We start from the raw sequence: 23738 nt of genomic DNA on the forward strand, positions 1-23738 counted from the left end.
CGAGAAAGTCGATATTGCACAGGGATACCGTGCAACTTGAGGATTTCACAGAGTTGTATTTCTGTTAAATCACCCCAATATAAAAGCAATCGGACGTGTCTATGATTTGATGTAGTTGGTTTTCACACCACTGTTTTCGGTTTGTGTCGGGGATTTCATGTTCCAATATATTTCCTCGAACACAAGGAATCATTTTGTCAGATCGTATTCTTCTGAGGGGGAACCACATGGTGAGATTATCCCAAAAGTTTTGCAGTTTCTTTTCATATTTTCAATTTGGTCTTCAGTGGACTCCCACTACTCTCAAAAGACATTTGGTATTTTTATGGTCCATAGGCCTATCAACTACATACTATATAAAGAGGCATTTTTCATGCGAGAGGGAGGACAAATGAGCTCTGTATTCCATACGTCTGTCCTGGGGCACCCTTCCTTCCTCACACAGTTTCATTGATGGGGATGGTGAAAAAAAACTAAATGGTAGCCTGAGAGACACTGGATCTGTCCCAAATGGCACCCTCTTCCCTATAATGCATTACTTTTGACCAGAGCCCTAGGTGCTAAAGCCCTAAAGGGAATATGGTGCCATTTGGGATGCAGACACTGTGTTCTGGTTCCTTAACTCCTCCTAAACATATGCATGTAGTAACAACCTCCTACTCACTTCCTCATCATTGAAAGTGAGGCATTTATCCCCCCTAATTTATGGGACGTGTATTTTGGTTGGAACAAATGGTACAGATAACACTGTAAGCTGAATTTGAATCATTACATTATCCTTTTTCCTCAGACTGAATAAACATATTATACCAAGAAGATAACACACGTACCTCTGTTTGTGGAACACATTATGATATAAAGGGGGACTTTCTGGAACAAATATTAATCCAAGCTCCATTTATATAGACCTTCTATTGTATTACAGTGGAAGTATTGTGTTTAAAGTGCACGTTTACATATCTGAGTGCATGCACATCTGTTCATCCGCATGTATAACATGCCCATCAGAACAGGACAGAACAGAGCCGATGGCCCTGATATAAAATGAAGAAATATGAGCAGCGTGTAAGGCTCTGATGAGCTGCTGAAAGCCTGTGACACGAAGCCAGAGTCTGGGGAACAAACACACATTCTAGTCTCGGAGTGTCAAGACCCTCAGATCTCCCCTTCTTGTTTAAGAAACAGCCCCCTTCCCCGTATGATGTGGCTGAATATCTCTGTGCCCGTAGGAGCTTTAGCCGCATGTCAATGATTCTGTAGTCTTGTATAACGCGTGAATAAAACATATACTGAATGGATTTCAAATGACTCGGCAGGGGCTCGGGCAGGGCTCAGCATTGGTGGGCTTGGGAGGGCATTTCCCCACAAAAGGGCTTTATTACAGACAGAAGCATTCCTCAGTTTCATCCGCTGTCCAGGTGGCTGGTCTCAGACGATGGTGAAGAAGCTTGATGTGGAGGCCCAGGTGGTCTGCGGTTGTGAGGCCAGTTGGACGTGCTGCCAAATTCTCTAAAAGGACATTGGTAGAGAAATGAACATTCAAATTCTCTGGCAACAGCTCTGGTGGACATTCCTGCAGTCAGCATGCCAATTGCACTCTCCCTCGAAACTTGAGACATCTGTGGCATTATGTTATGTAACAAAACTGCACATTTTAGAGTGGTCTTTTATTGTCCCCAGCACAAGGTGCACCTGTATAATGATCATGCTGTTTAATCAACTTCTTGATTTGCCACAACTGTCAGGTGGATGGATTGTCTTGGCAAAGGGGAAATGCTCACTAACAGGGATGTAAACAAAATTTGAAAGAAATACATTTTTTGTGCGTATGGAACATTGCTGGGATCTTTTATTTCAGCTCATGAAACATGGGACTTTACATGTTGCGTTTATATTTTTGTTCAGTATATATAAACATATCTCTCCCCAGAGAGTTATAGGCCTGGACAAATACCTCTGCATTGGAACATGAGCTCTGCCTCAATTGTCCTCATTTACATGCCTAATGAACATGGCTGCTTAGCTCTAGGCAGAACATAAACTCTACAAACTAGTGAATACTGCCCTTAAAGTGTCGGCCATTGCGATTAATGTACGAATGCTACTCTTCTGATTATGGCTGTTGGAATGTCTATATAATAGTCATGGCTGCTCTTGATACTGCACTTTAGTTCTCGCCATTGATGCATACTTCACTGCAGCAATAAATGTGTGTTCAATGCTATCTCTTGCCCACACAGCTAGTATTGACTCATTGACTCATTGACGAACCCCCTCTACAGTATTTCTATGTGTTTTCATAAAGCAATAAGGTCACTTCATAGACTAACACAGTAGAAATGCATTTATCCTGTTTCCTCATTCCTCATCAATCTACACCCAATACTCATAATGAAAAATAATTTTTTGCTAATTTATTACAAATTAAAAACTGAAATATCACATTTGCATAAGTATTCAGACCCATTAATCAGTACTTTTCTTAAACACCTTTGGCAGCGATTACAGCATTGAGTCTTCTTGGGTGTGACGCTACAAACATGGCACAGCTGTATTTGGGGAGTTTCTCGCATTCTTCTCTGCAGATCCTCTCAAACCCTGTCAGGTTGGATGAGGAGCGTTGCTGCACAGCTATTTTCAGGTGTCTCTAGAGATGTTTGATCGGGTCTAAATCCGGCTGGGCCACTCAAGGACATTCAGAGGCTGGGCCACTCCTGCCTTGTCTTGGCTGTGTGCTATGGGTTGTTGTCCAGTTGGAAGGTGAACCATCGCCCCAGTCTGAGGTCCTGAGCGCTCTGGAGCAGGTTTTCATCAAGGATCTCTCTGTGCTTTGCTCCATTCATCTTTGCCTTGATCCTGACTAGTCTCCCAGTTCCTGCTACTGAAAAACATCCTCACAGCATGATGCTGCCACCACCATGCTTCACCCTAGTGATGGTGCCAGGTTTCCTCCAGATAGGACGCTTGGCATTCAGGTCAAAGAGTTCAATCTTGATTTCATCAGACCACGGACTCTTGTTCCTCATGGTTTGAGAGTCTTCAGGTGCCTTTTGGCAAATTCCAAGCGGGCTGTCATGTGTCTTTTACTGAGGAGTGGCTTCCGTCTTGCCACTCTAGCGTAAAGGCCTGATTGTTTCTAAAAACCTGTTTTCACATTGTCATTATGGGGTATTGTGTGTAGATTGATTAGGATTTGTTTTTTATTTAATCTATTTTTAGAATAAGGCCGTAAGGTAACAAAATGTGGTCAAGGGGTCTGAATACTTTCCGTAGGCACAGACTGTATACTGTAGCTGCAGTTCATCTGAGGGTTTTTACTTCGCATGCCTCACAGATACACTAAACTAAAATATGGCTCTTCATGTTTGATCCTCTTATTTCACAAATAATAATTCCCTTTGTCATAAACATAATCTGCAGACACTACAGCAGAGTGGAATTTGGATAAAAATGCCTGTAGTAAAATTGATAGATTAGTTGTGGTGCGTCTTCCTAACTCACACAACTCTCTGTCAGTCTTTTATTTTATGTATCACTTTTTCCATCTCTCCTTTTGTCATTTCATCTCTTTCAGTGTGTTAGTCAAAGACCAGCCTCTGTAGTTCCAGAGTCCTCTTTGCTCCAGTAGTCATAGTTGGCTACAGGCATCCCTCTTAGAGCAGTGTGAACTTTGCCTGTCAGCAGGTTTTACCGCAGTGGCTCCTGTGCCCTGCTAATACCCACACACATCATGCCAAACGGGCTGCACGTTGCCAGACTCTAATCCAAGCATCTTATCAAACCCATCGGCACATTTCTAGCAAGAACACATCTAGACCGTGACTGGTGTGGGTTGGGAGGGGTGTTTGTCAACAGCTGCTCAGCAGCAAATGGGAGCGGGAAAATAGAACGTGAGAACGTTCCAGAATCCCCAGAATGGAGAATTTTCATCAACAGCCCCCTCCTCCCCCCTCCTGCGATGGTTTCAGGTAAATGTTTGGGCTCCCGGTTGTGAGGGTTTGCATGGAGAGAGAGGGCAACTTGTAGTGATGCATTGGCCCTGTGAGGCTCAGTTGGTAGATCATGACCCTTGCAATGCCATGATCGTGGGTTTAACTCCCGCTGTGGCCACCCATACGAAAATGTATGCACACGCTATTGTAACTCCCTTTGGACAGAAGCGTCTGCTAAATATATTATGTTATATTATTATTATTATATTAACATTTGCCCCCCCCCCTCCTCCCTCAGCCCAGTGCAGCAGTGAGAGGATACCACAGCAGTAAGACGGCCATGAGCCCTGCAAGCTTTAGCTCCCAATGGAACAGCAGTGTACAGGGGGCCTGTAGTGGCCACTCCGTCTCCTACCCCCGCTCCAGCCTGCAGTACCCGGCCCACCTCCATCACCACACCAGCTACGCTTACTCCCAGGGACAGCCAGCAGTGAGTACTCTCAAACATATACTGTACAGCTATGCTCACTTTGCACTCTCCATCGCCCTCTCACGTCTCCCTCTCTCCACACTCTCCACACTCTCTCCCACTTTCCCACTCTGTCAGACTCCTGCCTCTCACTCTTATTCTCTTTACTTTCTACTCTATCCCCCTCTCCCTTCAATGGGAAATGAATGTTTATCTGTTCTCACACTGACATACAGTGTGTAGTGGGCAACACATGTGGCTGATCCCACCAACGCGAACAAACATTCTGAAACCCCCCTCACCTTCCATGCGTCTCTCAGATCCCCTGTATTCACAAACATGGAGAGACCCCCCTGAAGTACTTGCGTGTGAAGGACTGATTGAACATACTGTAGCGTAGTAGGTGATAACCATCAGTCTCCATTTTGTTTCATGTTGCACACCATTCTCTGATGTTACCACTGTGTTGATAAAATGCTGGCTCAATGAACCTTAGATTTAGTTCAGTGTGTTATTAACAACAACAACACATGCTGCTGCACAGTATGACTGTAGTACTGTCTCCCAAATATATCCTTCCTGTTGTTGGTTAGCTAGCTAGCGAATTTCAGCCATATTAGCATTGACGTGAAATAATTTGAAACACCTCAAAACAACACATGGTATCAAGAACAAGATACAACTAGCTATCTGACCGTTCAAAATCATAGCAAAGCCCGGCTTCTGGCCACATCAATGCACGCTCATCATTTTCGTGACGTTGTCAGCCAGCCCGTCTATAAATGTTTTTTTTTTTTTTTTAAATGAACATGGTTTTGACTATGGTTGTGGTCATGTCAGTTGTGTTTATGTGAGGAGTGGCAGCGTTGGTACAGTACAGCATGTTCCCCAGCCATATCCCTGAGGAATGTCTCCTATTGACTAGAGCAGGGGTCATTTAGCCTGGTCCCAGATCTGTTTGTGCCGTCTTGTCGACAATAACCATAGAAGTTGGCAAGACAGGACAAACAGTTCTGGAACCTGGCTAGGGGTGGTGACTGTCTGTGTCTGAATCTGGTAAATACAACTCTGGACCTGATTCACAAAGAAACGGACACACCCTAGACTCATCTGGTCGTCATGTGGACCTCAGTGTTTGTGTAGGATGCTTGGACACACCCTGCTGGTGGATCTCAGTCTCCCGCTAACCTGTTTCAGCTCCATCTGAGCCCTGGATACATCAAAGGCTGGCTTGTCCTCGACCCAACTCCCACACCACGCAGACACACACTTTTACTGGGCTGTTTTTACGGGAAACCAGGCCGGATGTTTTCTTACTGGTTGTTAGTTTTTTGTCCCTCCCCCGCCATGCATCTACAAGACAAGTCACCACTTTGGACCCATTGGAGGTTTCGCAACGCCTAGAATTGTTTATGCCAGACAGATCCTAGCAAACAAAGCATGCCTTCATCCGTCCATCCTTCAAGGTTTGTGTATTTTCTCATGGTCTTTCATTTAAAACATGCACTTTCGTTGACTCATATCCTAACCCCCCCCCCCCCCCTTCCCAGCCATTGTGTTTTTAAGCAAATTACATGCAAAAACGTTTTTTTTTGTTGAAGTCGATGAAAAACAGAACCGATACCTCTGCCTCTCTCTCTGTCCCCTCGGATGAGCGAGGCAAGTAAATAACGAGAGGCGCTCAGATCCAGCCGAGATCAAGCGCCTGCGCCTCCAGTGGTTTTCTAATTACAATGGAAGCGGATACATTTCCACTTTTAATATGGGATGGATGTCCCCGAGGAGACATGGGATTATGACAAAACAGAACCAGAGGAAGTCGGAAGAGAGAAAGAGCGGAGGAGATGTGATCTGCCGGAGCGAGGACTGAGGAGACGCATGAGTTGTGTTGAATGAAGGATACCATTGCCAAGCACCACAGGCCTTCCATCTGTATTCTATCTCATATGTCACATGCAGTCCTCTGGTGTACCATTCAACAAACACTTAACCAGTACAGGTAATGGTCACAGCAAATTGACCGGCCTTCGGGTGCTTGAGTGTAATAAAACTTGACAACCTAATGATCGCTGAAAAAGGGCACATTGTGTTATTGGGTTCTTCAGAGGCTGGCTGGGAAGGTTGCTCTAGCAGCTAGTGTGCCTACCAAATGCCACCCTATCCCCTATATAGTGCACTACTTTTGACCAAAGCGCAATGGGCACTGGTCAAAAGTAGTGCACTATATAGGGAATAGAGTGGCATTTGGGATGCACCCTGGAGTCTAGCTAGTATCCTTGAGTTTAGCTGTGTTTTGCTCAATGGATTTTCGGGTCTGTAGAGAATTTATTAGAAAAATACAAAGACATAAGCTGTGTTCGAATACCCATACTAACGTACTGTATACTACATACTTAATGAGTATATACTACGTACTATATACTATTAGTTGTATTAGTTCTATTAGTTGTATTATACTGTAAACAAACGGTATCATTTCAGTTGAGCATACTAGAGCTTCACCTGTCTGTCTACCGGAAGTTGATGCTGTTGCTATGCAACCTCTTGCTAGCTTGTTAGCATAACACATGTCTAGCTAGACATTTTACAATTTCGGGTGTGTTCGTAAATTCGATCAGACGAGAGTGCTCTGAAATCGGAGTAGATAGCCAGAATTAACAATGTCCATTGAAAAGCACAATGACTATACCACTTAGCTAATAAGGATGTGAATAATCAAGTCAATAAACATTGGGTAGTTAGTTAGATAGCAGATAGTTAATATACTGTCTGGCAAGTTCGATGTATAAGTAGCCATCTTAGTTAGGTAACTAGCTAACATACCAGTACATACTGCTGTAATGCTATGCGGTTCGTAAGGATAGCGTAGCTAACAAATTGGCAGCCAACATCAAGTGTAACGCAACTTATTTGAAAAGTCATTACTTTATTACATTGCTCAACATTTTCTTAACATTTGTCATTAGCTACAGTAGTTAAATGAATTTGTTATTCGCTCTCATCGGGCCTCGGCTCATTATTTTCCGCTATTTTCTTCAAATCTGAAAACCTTGAAGCCACTCCCATTTTTTGAAGAATTGCATTAAGTGCCCTAAAAGCACAGAAATATTGTCCTCTGCGTGTGTACTTCGTATGTTGGCGAATTTAGTACGACACCCGTGAACCTTTGTCACACTAACTATATCCATACTATGACCAACAAGCATACTATATACTCAATTCATGTCACAAGTAGAACAGTTGGTGCGGTTAGTAAGAGTGTTCCAACACAGATCAAGTTAAAGAAGCATTCCATGTTCCTTGTTCCGTTTGGTGTCCAAATGGAATAAAATGATCCTCCTTGTCCCTTTGGTAATGAGTTTAAAAGACATGTATAGATGGCAATAACACAGTTTACACACATAGGACAAGGTCACCAATGGTTGTATTTCCCTTGTAACATTAATGGTGGCCTTTTAGTGACATTTCAAATAATCACAGCCGATTAAGTCCTCCTCCTCCTCCTCCTCCTCACTCCTTTCCCCCTTTTATTTTTTTCTCCGTTAATATTTTCACTCTGTTTATTCTGTCATTCTCTTTCTCCTTCTTTCATTGCTTCATTCTATACGTGTTAATGTGCCAATTCCTCAGTGGTTTATTGCATTTGTGGAATGATTTATCTTCCCCTTATAGCTGTGGTTTGGAATAATGCATATGTAATAGCTGATGTAATTCTTGTTTGCGGTTATGTCCCTTCTGTTATGGGCAACAACAAAAGAAGGCATAAAGAGGGTAATTTAGGTAATTTCACAGAGATTTGCATGTTTTTGTGAGAGATTTCACAGAGATACGCTTGGTTTTGTGTGAAATTTCACAGAGATATGCTTGTTTTTGTGAGAAATTTCACAGAAATACGCTTGTTTTTGTGATAAATCTTCTAAAAATAACAGGAATTTCGCATTAAAATGAAAAGCGTATACTAAAATAGGAAAATACTACATGCCATGTCTCAAAATAAATATCTATCTTACCTCTATATTGTTTTGTGTCCTCAGGAATCGAGACGAAAGATGACCGTCTTAATTCTCGCACAGCATCCAGCCTAGCTGGCGTAATGCTATTTTCCAGATTTTTGACCACTTTTTTTTTCTGGCCTACATCGATTTAGTCACCCTAATTTTGACCATCCTACAAGGGTAAAAACTCCAGATACTTTTGAACAGATTATGATCGTACATTTCTTAGAGGAGTATCTACACAATTAACATATTGTTTTAACCATTGGTCAAATTACGTGATTTTGTTTGGACACCCTATTGAATTGCACGCACATGCCAGATCACCTGGAAGATGTCAAAAGTGCATATGTTGCACAAAGATAAACACTTGATCTGCAGGTTATTCTAGAGTGCCATTTCTTCAGCTTCCTATGGTTACCCAGTACATCAAGGGTGTGTCCCAATTGACACCCTATTCACTATAGTGCATTACTTTTTACCAGAGCCTCATGGGCCCTGGTCGAAAGTAGTGCACTATATGGGTAATAAGATTCCATTTGGGACGCAACCCAAGTCAAGGCTCACTGATATGAATGTGGCTCTACATAGTGCCTTTATTCGCCGAGGACAAGACCACGATTAATGTAGTCTTCTGCTTGTTGTCAGAATTGCATAACCGTCCTCTCATGGAAAATCTACATTTTAGTTTGAAACACAAGGACCTGTTTTTGTTTTTGGGTGGTGGTGTGGTTCCAGACGGATGTGTTTAGATTTTTTACAATTTTACCATTGCCAGATGTTTGCAATGTGATGAGGATGGTGTGTTTCTCCTAACTGCTAGACTATCAAACTGTTTGTGACAACATGGCCCTCCCAGAGCTGGTCAGGCTGGACTGGAGAATCATGTTCATGCAACTATTTGTCTCTCTTGAATGCCTTGACTGGTTAACTGGCCTCGTTGCATTAGCACAATCTTGTCAGCTGATTACATTTGTGCAGTCAAGCTTGTGCTAATTGCACCACCGTTCATGGAGCTACTATAAAATCAATCAAATCCAGTTGCATTTGTCACATGCTTTGTAAACAACAGGTGTAGACTAACAGTGAAATGCTTAGTTACGGGCCCTTCCAAACAACGCAGAGAGAAAAATAGAAAAATAATATAAACAAATTATAACACACTGAATAAATACACAATGACTAACGATAACTTGGCTATATACACAGGGTAACAGTACCGAGTCGATGTACAGCTTTCCGAAGTAATTGAAGTAGATATATACATACAGAGTGCCTTGTGGTTAGCGTTGGGCCAGTAACCGAAAGTTAGCTGGATCGAATCCCTGAGCTGACAAGGTAAACATCTGTAGTTCTGCCAATGAGCAAGGCAGTTAACCCACTGTTCCCCGGGCGCCGAAGATGTGGATGTCGATTAAGGCAACCCCCCCCCCCCCGCACCTCTCCGATACAGAGGGGTTGGGTCAAATGTTCAGTTGAAGGCATTCAGTTTTACAACTGACTAGGTATCCCCTTTTCCCCTTTCAGAAAGTATTCAAACCTCTTAACTTTTTCCACATTTTGTTGTTACAGCCTGAATTTAAAATTGATTAAATAGATTTAGTTGCACTGGCCTACACACAATACCCCATAATGTCAAAGTGTAATTAAGTTTTGAGAAATGTTTACAAATGAATTAAAGGGGAATTTCACCCTGGGGGAATCTGGTCTTGTTGTCATCATGTCTGAGGCATCTCAAGGTCAGTAGGAGGGTGGTGGTGGTGGGGGGGGGCTGAAAATAAATGTAGTACTGCTTTGTGACATTTCGCAAAGGCTCTATGTTATACTGAGCGCACTATATGTTTTTGTCTGTGTAGATAAAGGTTGTCCTTGTTCGATAGAGTCATTGGACATCTTTCAGCGATGTTCCTATCAGCGGATTCATTGCTGAAAGACAACTCGTTTGGGCTGTTGCTTTGTGCTCTGGCACCGTGCTTTCCCTAAGGCTTTTTTGAAAGGGAGGCAGACACTTAGCGCAAAACTGAAAGAACTGACCAGGCCACAGTGGCTTCAAGTGATTCCTCTAATCAATGCAAATTCGAAGATTGACCAACCTTACCTTGGCAATGCTGCGTTTGGACTCGATTCGTGGAAACAGGAGTCTCATAAAATGTTGGTGTACAGTTTCAGGTGGTCAGTTTTAATTGAGTAAATACACATTATTTTGCTCCATGAAGTAATTCACCAATGTGTACGCTGCCATCTTGTCTATTTCAAGTCTTCTCTCGTTGATCGAGACAGGTGTCTGTCATCATGGCATGCAGCCCTTTGGGGTGGACACTCACCTGTCTCGATCAATGAGAGAAGACTTTAAATAGACAAGATGGCGGCGTACTCTGTTGGATTACTTCATGGAGAAATAAAGTATTTATTTTAATAATGGAGCATTTTCGAAATGTAAACGGACACCCTGCAACTGGACACGGACATTGAGACTCCCGTTTCCATGAATCAAGGCAGGATCGCCGAGCTAAAGTTGGTCAAAAATTCTCTGTGCTACACCAAACAATAGTATCCTGTAAATTCCAGTAAAGGATACCAAAAATCTTTGTTTAAATCACATGATCTGTTTAACAATCTGTAGCGACAGTTCTCCACACTTTACGACACCTGAGACACACTGTGTATTTTTACCATATAACATTCTTGTTAAATATTCGGTTATTTTTGAATTAGCATTAAATATTATACAGTCCACTGTATTTTATGTTTAGACAAATAAACATTATTTGGATGTACAGTATCAGAATATCTAACATCTGTTTGATGCTACAGAGCCCTGTATATATTCTGTGAATCCATAAAGGCAGACACATTTTGTGCAGAGCTTGGGGTTGGAAACACCTAGTGGAATCAGAGTATGTACCACCTATAACAAAACACACAACAATACACAATTTTACCACCCCACTAATTGTATTGATCTCTGATAGACTGGCTAGCTTAGCAGACCTAACATGGACATTTTAATATTATCAGCTTGCTGATGGCTAATTAGCGTCACAACATTTCTATCCAGCTGAGAACCAACTAACCAACCATAGACAATTTACACACATTTACACACATGCAGCCTCCTAATTTGACTTGCTGATGCATCTCCCCAGACCATAGAACAGTAGTTCACCTGACTTCCAATTAATGCTTGGGTTGTTTGTTTAAGAATCTTTCCCTGTAAATATTCTGATCATGCATGCAGTTATTATTATTATTATATATATATATATATATATATATTTACATAGATCAGTTATTTGAGACAACTATGACAAGCAGTTGTCTAGCTGCATCCTTAGTAGTTTGGTTTCTGCCACTTCCTCAATTTGTACTTCCTCAATACTTAATTGCATCCCATATTGTGTTGGCCTTTTCCTGGTGGAACAGACCAAGATAACCTTGGTTTTCTTGGCGTTCAAAACTAGTTTGTTCTGGCAAACCCACTCCCTGATATTTCCCAGATCTACTTGTAGAGCTTGCTGTACTTGTTGAACCGATTGTCTTGCTGTATAAATTGTAGTATCATCTGCAAATACAGTAGCTTGAGTGTCAGATGAGGCATAAGGAAGGTCGCTGGTATATATTAAGTAAAGAAGTGGCCCAAGGCAGCTGCCCTGGGGTATTCCACAGTTTAAGGGGAGGGGAAGAAAACCCATTGATATAGGCAGACTTTTTCCTGTTAGTTAGATATGACTGTACCAAATTCAATTTTGCCTCTTTAATAATGCAATAATTTATCAACATTATTTCATGATCCACTAAATCGAATGCTGCACTAAAATTTTAAAATATTACACCCACAAACCTGCCATTATCCATAGCATTGAGCCACTGGTCTGTCATGTCAACCAATGCAGTGGTAGTGGAATGTTTTTGTGATAAGCATGATGATTGTCTGTGATCAGATCATGCTTTTCCATATATTCCCATATTTGTCTACTCCCAATACCCTCCAATATCTTACTGAGTGAATGGAGTAGACTGATTGGTCAACTTTTGGCAAGAGTAATGGGTTCTTTGCTGTCTTTTGGGAATGGGCACAGTTTAGCATGCTTCCATACATTTCCCCTTTTCCAGTGACCAATTAAATACGTATTTCAGTAGAGTTGCAATCTGGGGAGCACCATAGCAAAGTAAAAAATAGTTCATAATATCATAACCTGCAGATTTACTATTGGGTAATGACTTCAATAGGTTTAACAGCTTCTCCACCCGTACCAATGGTAGACTAAAAGAGCAGTTTCTTTTGCTCATAATTTGATCATCAATCCATTGGACAATTACTTGTTGGGATGAATGAGTGTTTACATTATCTCTCAATTAATTTGTTTTCTTTGTAAAAAAATATCTATAAATGATTTGCAGGTTTTGTTATTGTTCTCCCGTCAACCTCCACACTAGATGGGCATGATGAGATAGATGTACCAAGTAAGCCCTTAACTGTATTCCATACCTTTTTTAAATCATTTTTACAATCAATAAATCATTTTAGTAAAATAAAGTTTATTTTATTGCGATTTAATTTAACTGCATAATTACGTAGTGTTACGGCTTCTAGGTGTAGTGGGTGGAGGAGTCAGGCGCAGGGAGCAGGTTAGTTCAGAACGTGGATCTTTATTTCAAAGACAGTGAAAACGGACATGCCAAACACAAGGGCGCATAAAATACCCAGTCCAAACAAACAGGACTAAACTGTCTGGAAAAATAGAATCCACAAATAATCCAACACCATGAACAGAAAACAAGCCCGCACAAAAGCCGGCGGGCCTAGTGCCCTTAAATAGCCCACAAACAAAACTAAACTCAAAACAGGTGTAACCAATCAGACCAAACTAACAGAAACAAAAAAGGGAATCGATGGCAGCTATTAGGCCGGCGACGCCGAACACCGAGCGCCGCACGAACAGGAAGAGGCACCATCTTCGGCGGGATTCGTGACACGTAGTGTTCAATAATTCTGTTCATCAATTAATGCTCATGAGAAGTGATGTGATACCATTGTTTTCTCTCTTCACAACAAAACGGAAGGTTCTCGATTAGAGATAACGTAACGTTAGCTGGACTAGCTATATTTGCTAAGTTAGCTGACGTTACAGTCCTGTATTGAACTTTGAAAGCCATCAGCTAAATCATATAGATAGATATATTTTGGCTACACACTGTCATTCAATTTAGCTTATGCCATGGTAGTCACTGCTAGACTGGTAGCTACTTCAGCAGAGTAAACATGTTTTTGTATTCGTTCTTTGACTAATGTAAGCTAGCTAAGAGTAACTCAATCTGGTAGCCATCACTCTGTCGCAGCCGGCCGCGACCGGGAGGTCCGTGGGGCGACGCACAATTGGCCTAGCGTCATCCGGGTTAGGGAAGGTTTGGCCGGTAGGGATATCCTTGTCTCATCGTGCACCAGCGACTCCTGTGGCGGGCCGGGGGCAGTGCATGCTAACCAAGGTTGCCAGGTGCAGGGTGTTTCCTCCGACACATTGGTGCGGATGGCTTCCGGGTTGGATGCGCGCTGTGTTAAGAAGCAGTGTGGCTTGGTTGGGTTGTGTATTGGAGGACGCATGACTTTCAACCTTCGTCTCTCCCGAGCCCGTACGGGCGATGAATCAAGATAGTAGCTACTAACAATTGTATACCATGAAATTGGGGAGAAAATGGGGTAACATTATTATTATTTTTTTAATAAAATAAATTTTAAATAAAAATGAATAAATACAAATAAATTGGAAGGTTGTGCAGGACTATGGTAGATGAAGGACTCAATTTATCTTTTCAGACTGCTAGAGTATGTATCTGGTCTGTCTGTTTGTAACAGTGTGCTATATGTGAAAATGTGTTCGTATTATAAATTGTATTTTAATGTTTAAGGCTCTTGGAAGATTAGTCCAAATGGGGACTAAAAGAGATCCTAATAAAATCCTAATAAAATTTAAATAAGCTGTCGCCTAAATGGATTCAGCTTGAAAGTCCCTCTGATCATCTTTGGTCGCCGTAAGCATCACTATTGATAGCTAGAAAACACTGGCAGAAAGGTAGAACTGGAAGGCTTGTTTGTAATTTGTAATTCGCACAGCAAGACAGAACACCACATGGGCATGATGACAAATGTTAGTGAAACACAAACTTATTCAAAAAAAGCTGAATTGAGAAGTTCTGAGATTACTGTGTGTTGGACTTTTGAAGTAAACAATGCCATGAACCAAGTCTGTGGGCATGCCCCATCTACCTAGCTGTGCAGTATCTGTATTCGCTATGAATGCTGGACTTTGTGGTTCACTATGAGCAGACGAATACACAGGAAGTCCAAACTTCCTGATTCTACCAGTGAAATGAAAATGCGCTTGTTTTAGCTTGTGGTTTGGATAATGTTGATGTCTGTGACAAAAATGTAATGTTGTTAATATAGAAATGACTATATGCCGTGGCAAAGCCAGGGTGAAATTCCCTTTAAAAATTAAAGCTGAAATGTCTTTAGTCAATAAGTATTCAACCCCTTTATGGCAACCCTAAATAAGTTCAGGACTAACACTTTGCTTAACAAGTCACATAAGTTGCATGGACTCAATAATAGTGTTAAACAATAGTTTAACAATAGTGTTAACATGATTTAGAGCTAAGCACAGGCAAAATCCTAGAGGAAACCTTGTTCAGTCTGCTTTCCAATAGACACTGGAAGACAAATTCACCTTTCAGCAGTACAATAACCTAAAATACAAGGCCAAATATACACTGGAGTTGCTTACCAAGCAAAACGACATTCCTGAGTGGCCTAGTTACAGTTTTGATTTAAATCGGCATGAAAATGGCTGTCTAATAATGATCAACAACCAACTTGACAGACCTTGAAGGATTTTTGAAAGAATAATGTGCAACGATTGTACAATCCAGGTGTGCAAAGCTCTTAGAGACTCACAGCTGTAATCGTTGCTAAAAGGGATTCTAACATTGACTCAGGGTTGTGAAAATCTTAAATAGATGAATTAAATGAATTAAATATTTCTGTATTTCATTTTCAATACATTTGCAAACATTTCAAAAAACATGTTTTTACTTTGTCAGTATGGGGTATGATTTTCAATTCAGTCGGTAACAACAAAATGTGGAATAAGTCAAGGGGTATGAATACTTTCGGAAGGCACTGTAGGTAAGGGTAAAGTGACTAGGCAACAGGATAGACAATAAACAGCAGCAGCAGCATATGCGACGTGTCAAAAGAGTTAGTGCCAAACGGATCAATGCAGATAGTAGCTATTTGGTTAACTATTTAGCAGTATAATGGCTTGGGGGTAGAAGCTGTTCAGGGTCCTGTTGATTCAAGACTTGTATCGGTACCATTTGGCGTGTGGTAGCATAGAGAACAGTCGATGACTTGGGTGGCTGGAGTGTTTGACAATTTTAGGGCCTTCCTCTGACACCACCTGGTATAGAGGTACTGGATTTTGCATGGACCCTCAGCTCCTCCAAAAGTTCTACAGCTGCACCATTGAGAGCAGTGATGCACTGGGCCGTACGCACTACCCTCTGTAGCACCTTCTGTTCGGATGCCAAACAGTTGCCATACCAAGCGGTGATGCAGCCATTCAAGATGCTCTCAATGGTGCAGCTGAGGGGGAAGAGGCATTGTTGTGCCTTCTTCACGACTGTGTTGGTGTGTGTGGACCAGAGGTGGGACCAAGTCATTGTTTTACAAGTCACAAGTAAGTCTCAAGTCTTAGCACTGAAGTCCGAGTCAAGTCTCAAGTCAAGACCATCAAGTCTCAAGTCCTAAACTTTGAGTTTTGAGTCCTAAAGAAGTCATAATGTGCTCTTCACCAAATGTAATTCCATTTCATATTTTTAACAAGATTAATAGTTAGTATATTACATTTACGCAAATCATGAATGATTTTAATAATATCTCTATATTTATTACTTTCCAAATAAATACATGGGTAGCCATGAGAAAGACACCCCCCCCCCCCCCCCCCCAATAGTGATGACTATAGAGGACTGCCTAGCCAGTTGTAGCTCAATCTTGGGTGCAATGATTACGTTCCCGCACTGACTGACTGTGTGGAAGCTCATTGATTTAACGTTACGTTAGCCTACACTATACACTAGTAAAGTAATAAAATATATAGCTTTTGGCTATATTAGCCACGACTTACCGTTCTTTGTGCAGCTTCAAATGCCAAACAAAGTTGGAAATTGTTGCGCCTCCGTCTGTAATTTTCTTTCCACATGTTTTGCAAGTTGCAATCCGTTTTTTGTTGATACAGCGTAGTCTTTATATCCGAAAATAATAATTTTGGGTATCATTCCAAGGGCTCCACCTGAATTCACGTTCTTCTGCACTGAAACGCACAACTTTTTCTCAGCTGGCACAATTTGATTAGCTGCTGTCCGATTCAAACTGTAATCCATTATATGAAGAGTTGATGCGCTGCACACTTTTTTTAATAGCACCAATATTTGGGCTTGGGGAGGGTATCAAGTCAGGTCAAGTCATAAGGCTCAAGACCAAGTCAAGTCATAAGTCATTGGTGTTAAAGTCAAACTCGAGTTGCAAGTCATCATATTTGTGACTCAAGTCTGACTCGAGTCCAAGTCATGTTCATTTTTTAGTTATGTGGACACAAGGATCTTGAAGCTCTCGACCTGCTTTACTACAGCCCCGTCGATGTGGATGGGGGAATGCTCGGCCCTCCGTTTCCTGTAGTCCACAATCAGCTCCTTTGTCTTGATCACGTTGAGGGAGAGGTTGTTGTCCTGGTACCACACTGCCAGGTCTCTGACCTCCTCCCTATGTCGGTGGTCAGGCCTACCACTGTTGTGTCGTTAGCAAACTTAATGATGGTGTTGGAGTCATGCGCTGCCACACAGTCGTGGGTGAAGGGAGTACAGGAGGGGACTAAGCACACACACCTGAGGGGCCCCGTGTTGAGGGTCAGCATGGGGGATGTGTTGTTACCTACCCTTACCACCTGGGGGCGGCCTGTCAGGAAGTCCAGGATCCAGTTGCAGAGGGAGGTGTTTAGTCCTAGGGTCCTTAGCTTAGTGATGAGCTTTGAGGGCACTATGATGTTGAACGCTGAGCTGTAGTCAATGAATAGCATTCTCACATAGGTGTTCCTTTTGTCCAGGTGTGAAAGGGCAGTGTGGAGTGCAATAGAGATTGCATCATCTGTGGATCTGTTGGGGCGGTATGCAAATTGAAGTGGCTCTGAGGTTTCTGGGATAATGGTGTTGATGTGACCTATGACCAGCCTTTCAAAGCACTTTTTGGCTACAGACGTGAGTGCTACAGGTCGGTGGTTATTTAGGCAGGTTACCTTAGTGTTCTTGGGCACAGGGACCATGGTGGTCTGCTTGAAACACATTGGTATTACAGACACAGACAGGGAGAGGTTGAAAATGTCAGTTAAGACACTTGCCTGTTGGTCAGCGCATGCTCGGAGTACACGTCCAAGTAGTCCTGTATTGACGCTTTGCCTGTTTGATGTTTCACTGGAGGGCATAGCGCGATTTCTTATAAGCTTCCGGTTAGAGTCCCGCTCTTTGAAAGCAGCAGCTCTACCCTTTAGCTCTGTGCAAATGTTGCCTGTAATCCATGGCTTCTGGTTGGGGTGTGTACGTACAGTCACTGTGGGGACAACGTCATCAATGGACTTATTGATAAAGCCAGTGACTGATGTGGTGTACTCCTCAATGCCATCGGAAGAATCCCGGAACATGTTCCAGTCTGTGATAGCAAAACAATCCTGTAGTTTATTATCCGCTTCATCTGACCACTTTTTATAGACCGTGTCACTTGTGCTACTTGCTTTAATTTTGGCTTGCAAGCAGGAATCAGGAGGATAGCATTATGGTAAGATTTTCCAAATGAAGGGCGAGGGAGAACTTTATACTCGCTGTTCTCTGTGTGTGGAGTAAAGGTGGTCTAGAGTTTTTTCCCCCTCTGTTTGCACATTTAACATGCTGATAGAAATGAGGCAAAACTGATTTATGTTCCCCTGCATTAAAGTCACTGCCACTTGGAGCTCCACCTCTGGATGAGCGTTTTCCTGTTTGCTTATGGCGGAATACAGCTCATTGTGTGCTGTTTTAGTGCCAGCATCGGTCTGTGGTTGTATGTAGACAGCTACGGAAAATACAGATGGAAACTCTCTAGGTAGATAGTGTGGTCTACAGCATATCAGGAGATACTCTACCTCAGGCGAGCAAAACCTTGAGACTTCCTTAGATATCATGCACCAGCTGTTGTTTACAACTATACATTGGCTTCTGCCCCGTCTCTTACCAGAGGCTGCTGTTCTACCCTGCCGATAGAGCGTATAACCCACCAGCATTACAGTTTTTAATGTCCTGTTGGTAGGCTATACTTGCTTTCAGTTCGTTCCATTTATTTTCCAGCGATTGAACGTTGGCTAACAGTACAGATGGCAAAGTCAGATTAGCCACTCATCACCTGATCCTCACAAGGCACCCCGATCTCTTTCTGCAAAATCTCAGTTTCTTTCTCCAGTGAATGACGGGGATGAGGGCCTGTTTGGGTGTTTGGAGTATATCCTTCCCGTCCGACTCATTCAAGAAAATTTGTTGTCCAATTCGAGGTGTGTAATCGCTGTTCTGATGTCCAGAAGCTATTTTCAGTCATAAGAGACGGTAGCAGCAACATTATGTACAAAATGAGTTACAAACAATGCGAAAAAACCTACAAAATAGCACGGTTGGTTAAGAGCCAATAAAACGGCAGCCATCCTCTCCGGCTTCATTTTTTGACATCGACTGACCAGGTGAATCAAGGAGAAAGATTTGATCCCTTATTGATGTCACTTGTTAAATCCACTTCAATCAGTGTAGATGAAGGGGAGGATACAGGTTAAAGAAGGATTTTTATGCCTTGAGACAATTGAGACATGGATTGTGTATGTGTGGCATTCAGAGGTTGAATGGGCAAGACAAAAGATTTTAGTGCCTTTGAACGGGGTATGGTAGTACAGTAGGTGCCAGGCGCACCGGTTTGTGTCAAGAACTGCAACGCTGCTGGGTTTTTCATGCTCAACAGTTTCCCATATGATGAATGGTTCACCACCCAAAGGACATCCAGCCAACTTGATACAACTGTGGGAAACATTGGAGTCAACATGGACCAGCATCCCTGTGGAACTCTTTCGACACCTTGTATAGTCCATGTCCTGATGAATTGAGGAAAGTGTTCTTAATGTTTGGTATACTCAGTCTTTCGAGTCCTGGGCATTAGGGCCGGAGTAAGCACAATGTCCAGGGCTGCAGACTCATTGAAGTCCAAATCAAGGTTAGTGATCGCTGTTCTGATCTCCAGAAGTGGTTTTCAGTCATAGGAAATGATGTTGGAGACATTATGTACAACAACAAAAACACTGAATAATGGTCAGGTAAAACATCTGGTATCTTAGATTAAAGATGTGTGTGTGTGTGTGTGCGTATCTGTGACTGTGACTGCATGTGAGTGCTGTCTATGTGTTTGTGTGAGCACTGTATGTGTTTGTGACTAAAGCCCTCTTTACTGATTACTGAACCAGAGGCCAATGATTTGTTGTGATAGGATATGTACATGGGAGATCTTGTTGAATGTGGGCCTTCAGGCCTGTCCACAATGACACATAGGATGCTGTAGCAGAGCTCTCCTCTACTCATACATTGTGCATGCGCACACACACAAGCACACACATACACACAGTATACACAGACACATGCTCTAACACTTCTCTCAGAGAACAAAAAGCCAGTGCCTTGGAATTGTGTGCTATTGGCTGACCTGCCAGCTCTGTACAGATGCAGGATCTTAATTTGAGCCAGTTTGCTACAAGCAAGAAAATAATCCTACGGCAACAGGGAATGTGAAGTTATACATTTTTCGTTAGGGTAAATCAAGTCGGACATTTTTAAGTGGCAATTTCAAACGTTTTATGTTTTTTTCAACCTTCAATACACCACAAGTTCTCAGCAACAAAAGAGTGATTGAATTAGGATGATAGGGGAATTTCAATCATACAAGGCATAGATTAGACATTTAAACAGACATTTAAAAAAAAAATTAAACATAATTTGTCATCTTTCCTTCATCTGAGGACATACACATTTGAACCTTTCTATTAAATCACGGGGTCCATGGGAACAAACACTCGAGTTGTTATTTCATTACACTTGCCAAGCACACCGGCCAATGATTCTGTCGATACAAACCTGCTCATCTGATGGCAGAGAATTCAGAATTTCAGAGAAAAAGAGCGAGAGAAAGGATCATTATATGGTATGCTGTAAGTATCTAATTATCCTAGTTGTCCTGCATTGCTCCCTTCTCACACTGGAAATCAACCTCTTGGTTGTCAGAAAATAGCCCATGTTGTCATTAGTTTAGAGGCAGAAGGTCACATACAGTTGAAGTTGGAAGTTTTACATACACCTTAGCCAAATACATTTAAACTCAGTTTTTCGCAATTCCTGACATTTAATCCTAGTAAACATTCCCTGTCTTAGGTTAGTTAGGATCACCACTTTATTTTAAGAATGTGAAATGTCAGAATTGTAGCAGAGATAATTATTTATTTCATATTTTATTTCTTTCATCACATTCCCAGTGGGGCAGAAGTTTACATACACTCAATTAGTATTTGGTAGCATTGCCTTTAAATTGTTTAACTTGGGTCAAACGTTTTGGGTAGCCTTCCACAAGCTTCCCACAATAATTTGGGTGAATTTTGGCCCATTCCTCCTGACAGAGCTGGTGTAACTGAGTCAGGTTTGTAGGCCTCCTTGCTTACACACACGTTTTTAGTTCTGCCCACACATTTTCTATAGGATTGAGGTCAGGGCTTTGTAATGGCCACTCCAAGAGTTTGACTTTGTTGTCATTTTGTCACAACTTTGGAAGTATGCTTGGGGTCATTGTCCATTTGGAAGACCCATTTGCGACCAAGCTTTAAGTTGATTGATGTTGCTTCAATATATCGACATAATTGGCAATGAGATTGCGACTGTAACCTCATATAAATATCTTGGAATTTTAATTGATGACGGCCTCTCTTTTAAATTGCATATTCAGCAACTTACAAAAAAATTAAGCTGAAATTGGGATTTTATTTTAGGAATAAGGCCTGTTTTTCTTTTGAAGCCAGAAGGAGGCTAGTATCAGCTATGGGGATATTTTATATATGAATGCTTCCGCTCAGTGTTTGAGATCAATTGACACCCTTTATTTACCATGGCGCTTTGAGATTTATTTTAAACTGCAAAACCCTTACACACCACTGCACTTTGTAAACCAGTGTTGGCTGGCCCTCTCTAGTCACTCGTAGGCTCAGTCACTGGTATACTTTTATTTACAAAGCCATTTTGGGTTTACTACCTTTTTATTTGGGTATTTTTATTGTTCAGAAATGTGGTGGGTACTCTCTTCGTTCGCTGGACTTTATCCTGCTAACTGTTCCAAATGTCCGAACTGAATTTAGTAAAAGGGCTTTTATGTACTCTGCGCCATCGTCTTGGAACGCCTTATAAAATACTTTTAAACTGGATGAACTTGTCCCGATTGGTGTTTTTAAATCACTGATGAATGATCTTGAGACTGATTCCCTGACCTGTCAATGTTTTTAATTTGCTGTTTATGATTTTGTTATACTCTTGTGATTTCTATGGTTTTTACTAGATTACTTGTAGTTTTTCATGTTGTTTGTCTGTAATTTTGTAATGACTTGGTGCTGCCTATCTTGGCCAGGACGCTCTTGAAAAAGAGATTTCAAATCTCAATGAGCCCTTCCTGGTAAAATAAAGGTAAAATAAAAATAAAAAATCTATACATTTTCCTTCCTCATGATGCCATCTATTTTGTGAAGTGCACCAGTCCCTCCTGCAGCAAACCACCCCCACAGCAGGATGCTGCGAGAGAGAGGACCATTATATGGTATGCCGTGCTTCACAGTTGGGATGGTGTTCTTTGGCAAGCAAGCCTCCCCTTTTTTCCTCCAAACATAACGACGGTCATTATGGCCAAACAGTTCTATTTTTGTTTCATCAGACCAGAGGACATTTCTCCAAAAAGTACGATATTTGTCTCCATGTGCAGTTGCAAACCATAGACTGGCTTTTTTGTGGAGGTTTTGGAGCAGTGGCTTCTTCCTTGCTGAGCGGCCTAACAGGTTATGTCGATATAGGACTTGTTTTTACTGTGGATATAGATACTTTTGTACCTGTTTCCTCCAGCATCTTCACAAGGTCCTTTGCTGTTGTTCTGGGATTGATTTGCACTTTTCGCACCATAGTACATTCATCTATAGGAGACAGAACGCGTCTCCTTCCTGAGTGGTATGACGGCTGCGTGGTCCCATGGTGTTTATATTTGCGTACTTTTGTTTGTACAGATGAACGTGGTACCTTCAGGCGTTTGGAAATTGCTCCCAAGGATGAACCAGACTTGTGGAGGTCTACAATGTTTTTTCTTAGGTCTTGGCTGATTTCTTTTGATTTTCCCATGATATCAAGCAAAGAGGCACTGAGTTTGAAGGTAGGCCTTGAAATACATCCACAGGTACACCTCCAATTGACTCAAATGATGTCAATTAGCCTATCAGAGGCTTCGAAAGTCATGACATAATTTTCTGGAATTTTCCAAGCTGTTTAAAGGCACAGTCAACTTAGTGTATGTAAACTTCTGGAAGTGGGATACAGTGATTTACAACTGAAATAATCTGTCTGTAAACAATTGCTGGAAAAATTACTTGTGTCATGCACAAAGTAGATGTCCTAACCCGACATGCCAAAACTATAGTTTGTTAACAAGAGATTTGGCGAGTGGTTGAAAAACAAGTTTTAATGACTCCAACCTAAGTGTATGTTAACCTCCGACTTCAACTGTAAGTCACAGGGATCCGCCTAGGTGTGGCTTGGCGCTCAGCCGCAACCCGACGTGCTGTCACTTCTGTGAGGCCTCTTTGTCTTTGGCACATCCCTCAGTGTTGTGATTAGCTAAATTGCCCATAACTCACAAACACTTGTTTATAAAGGCTGACAGATGACACAGTCATTTAGCAGAATAAATGATCTGCCTGCCTCTGTTGTGAGCAGCGTGTCCGTGGAACGGGCTGCCTGCCTGCCCTGCTCCAGCCGAGCCCAGACCATCTGTGAATCACCCAGCAGAAGAGACCAGAGTGGACCCATGAGGGACAGAGAGAAAGAGAGAGAGAGAGAGAGAGAGAGAGAGAGAGAGAGAGAGAGAGAGAGAGAGAGAGAGAGAGAGAGAGAGAGAGAGAGAGAGAGAGATGGGAAGGTAGAGGGAGAGAGAGA

The 23738-nt window shown here is 42.0% G+C and overlaps 1 protein-coding gene across 1 annotated transcript in view; it reads left to right on the plus strand.

Annotated features, from left to right (window-relative positions):
• The first annotated feature begins 6053 nt into the window (after nucleotides 1–6053).
• Nucleotides 6054–23738, plus strand: part of LOC110496032 (RNA binding motif, single stranded interacting protein) — a 276061-nt gene continuing 258376 nt past the window's right edge. The window contains exon 1 of the mRNA XM_090208428.1: nucleotides 6054–6400. The gene's annotated coding sequence lies outside the window, so the exon portion shown is untranslated. The remainder of the gene's footprint in view (nucleotides 6401–23738) is intronic.

This window comes from Oncorhynchus mykiss, chromosome 18, assembly GCF_057628025.1.
Source record: "Oncorhynchus mykiss isolate SJ-2025 chromosome 18, ASM5762802v1, whole genome shotgun sequence".
In the NCBI taxonomy this organism is placed as follows: domain Eukaryota; kingdom Metazoa; phylum Chordata; class Actinopteri; order Salmoniformes; family Salmonidae; genus Oncorhynchus; species Oncorhynchus mykiss.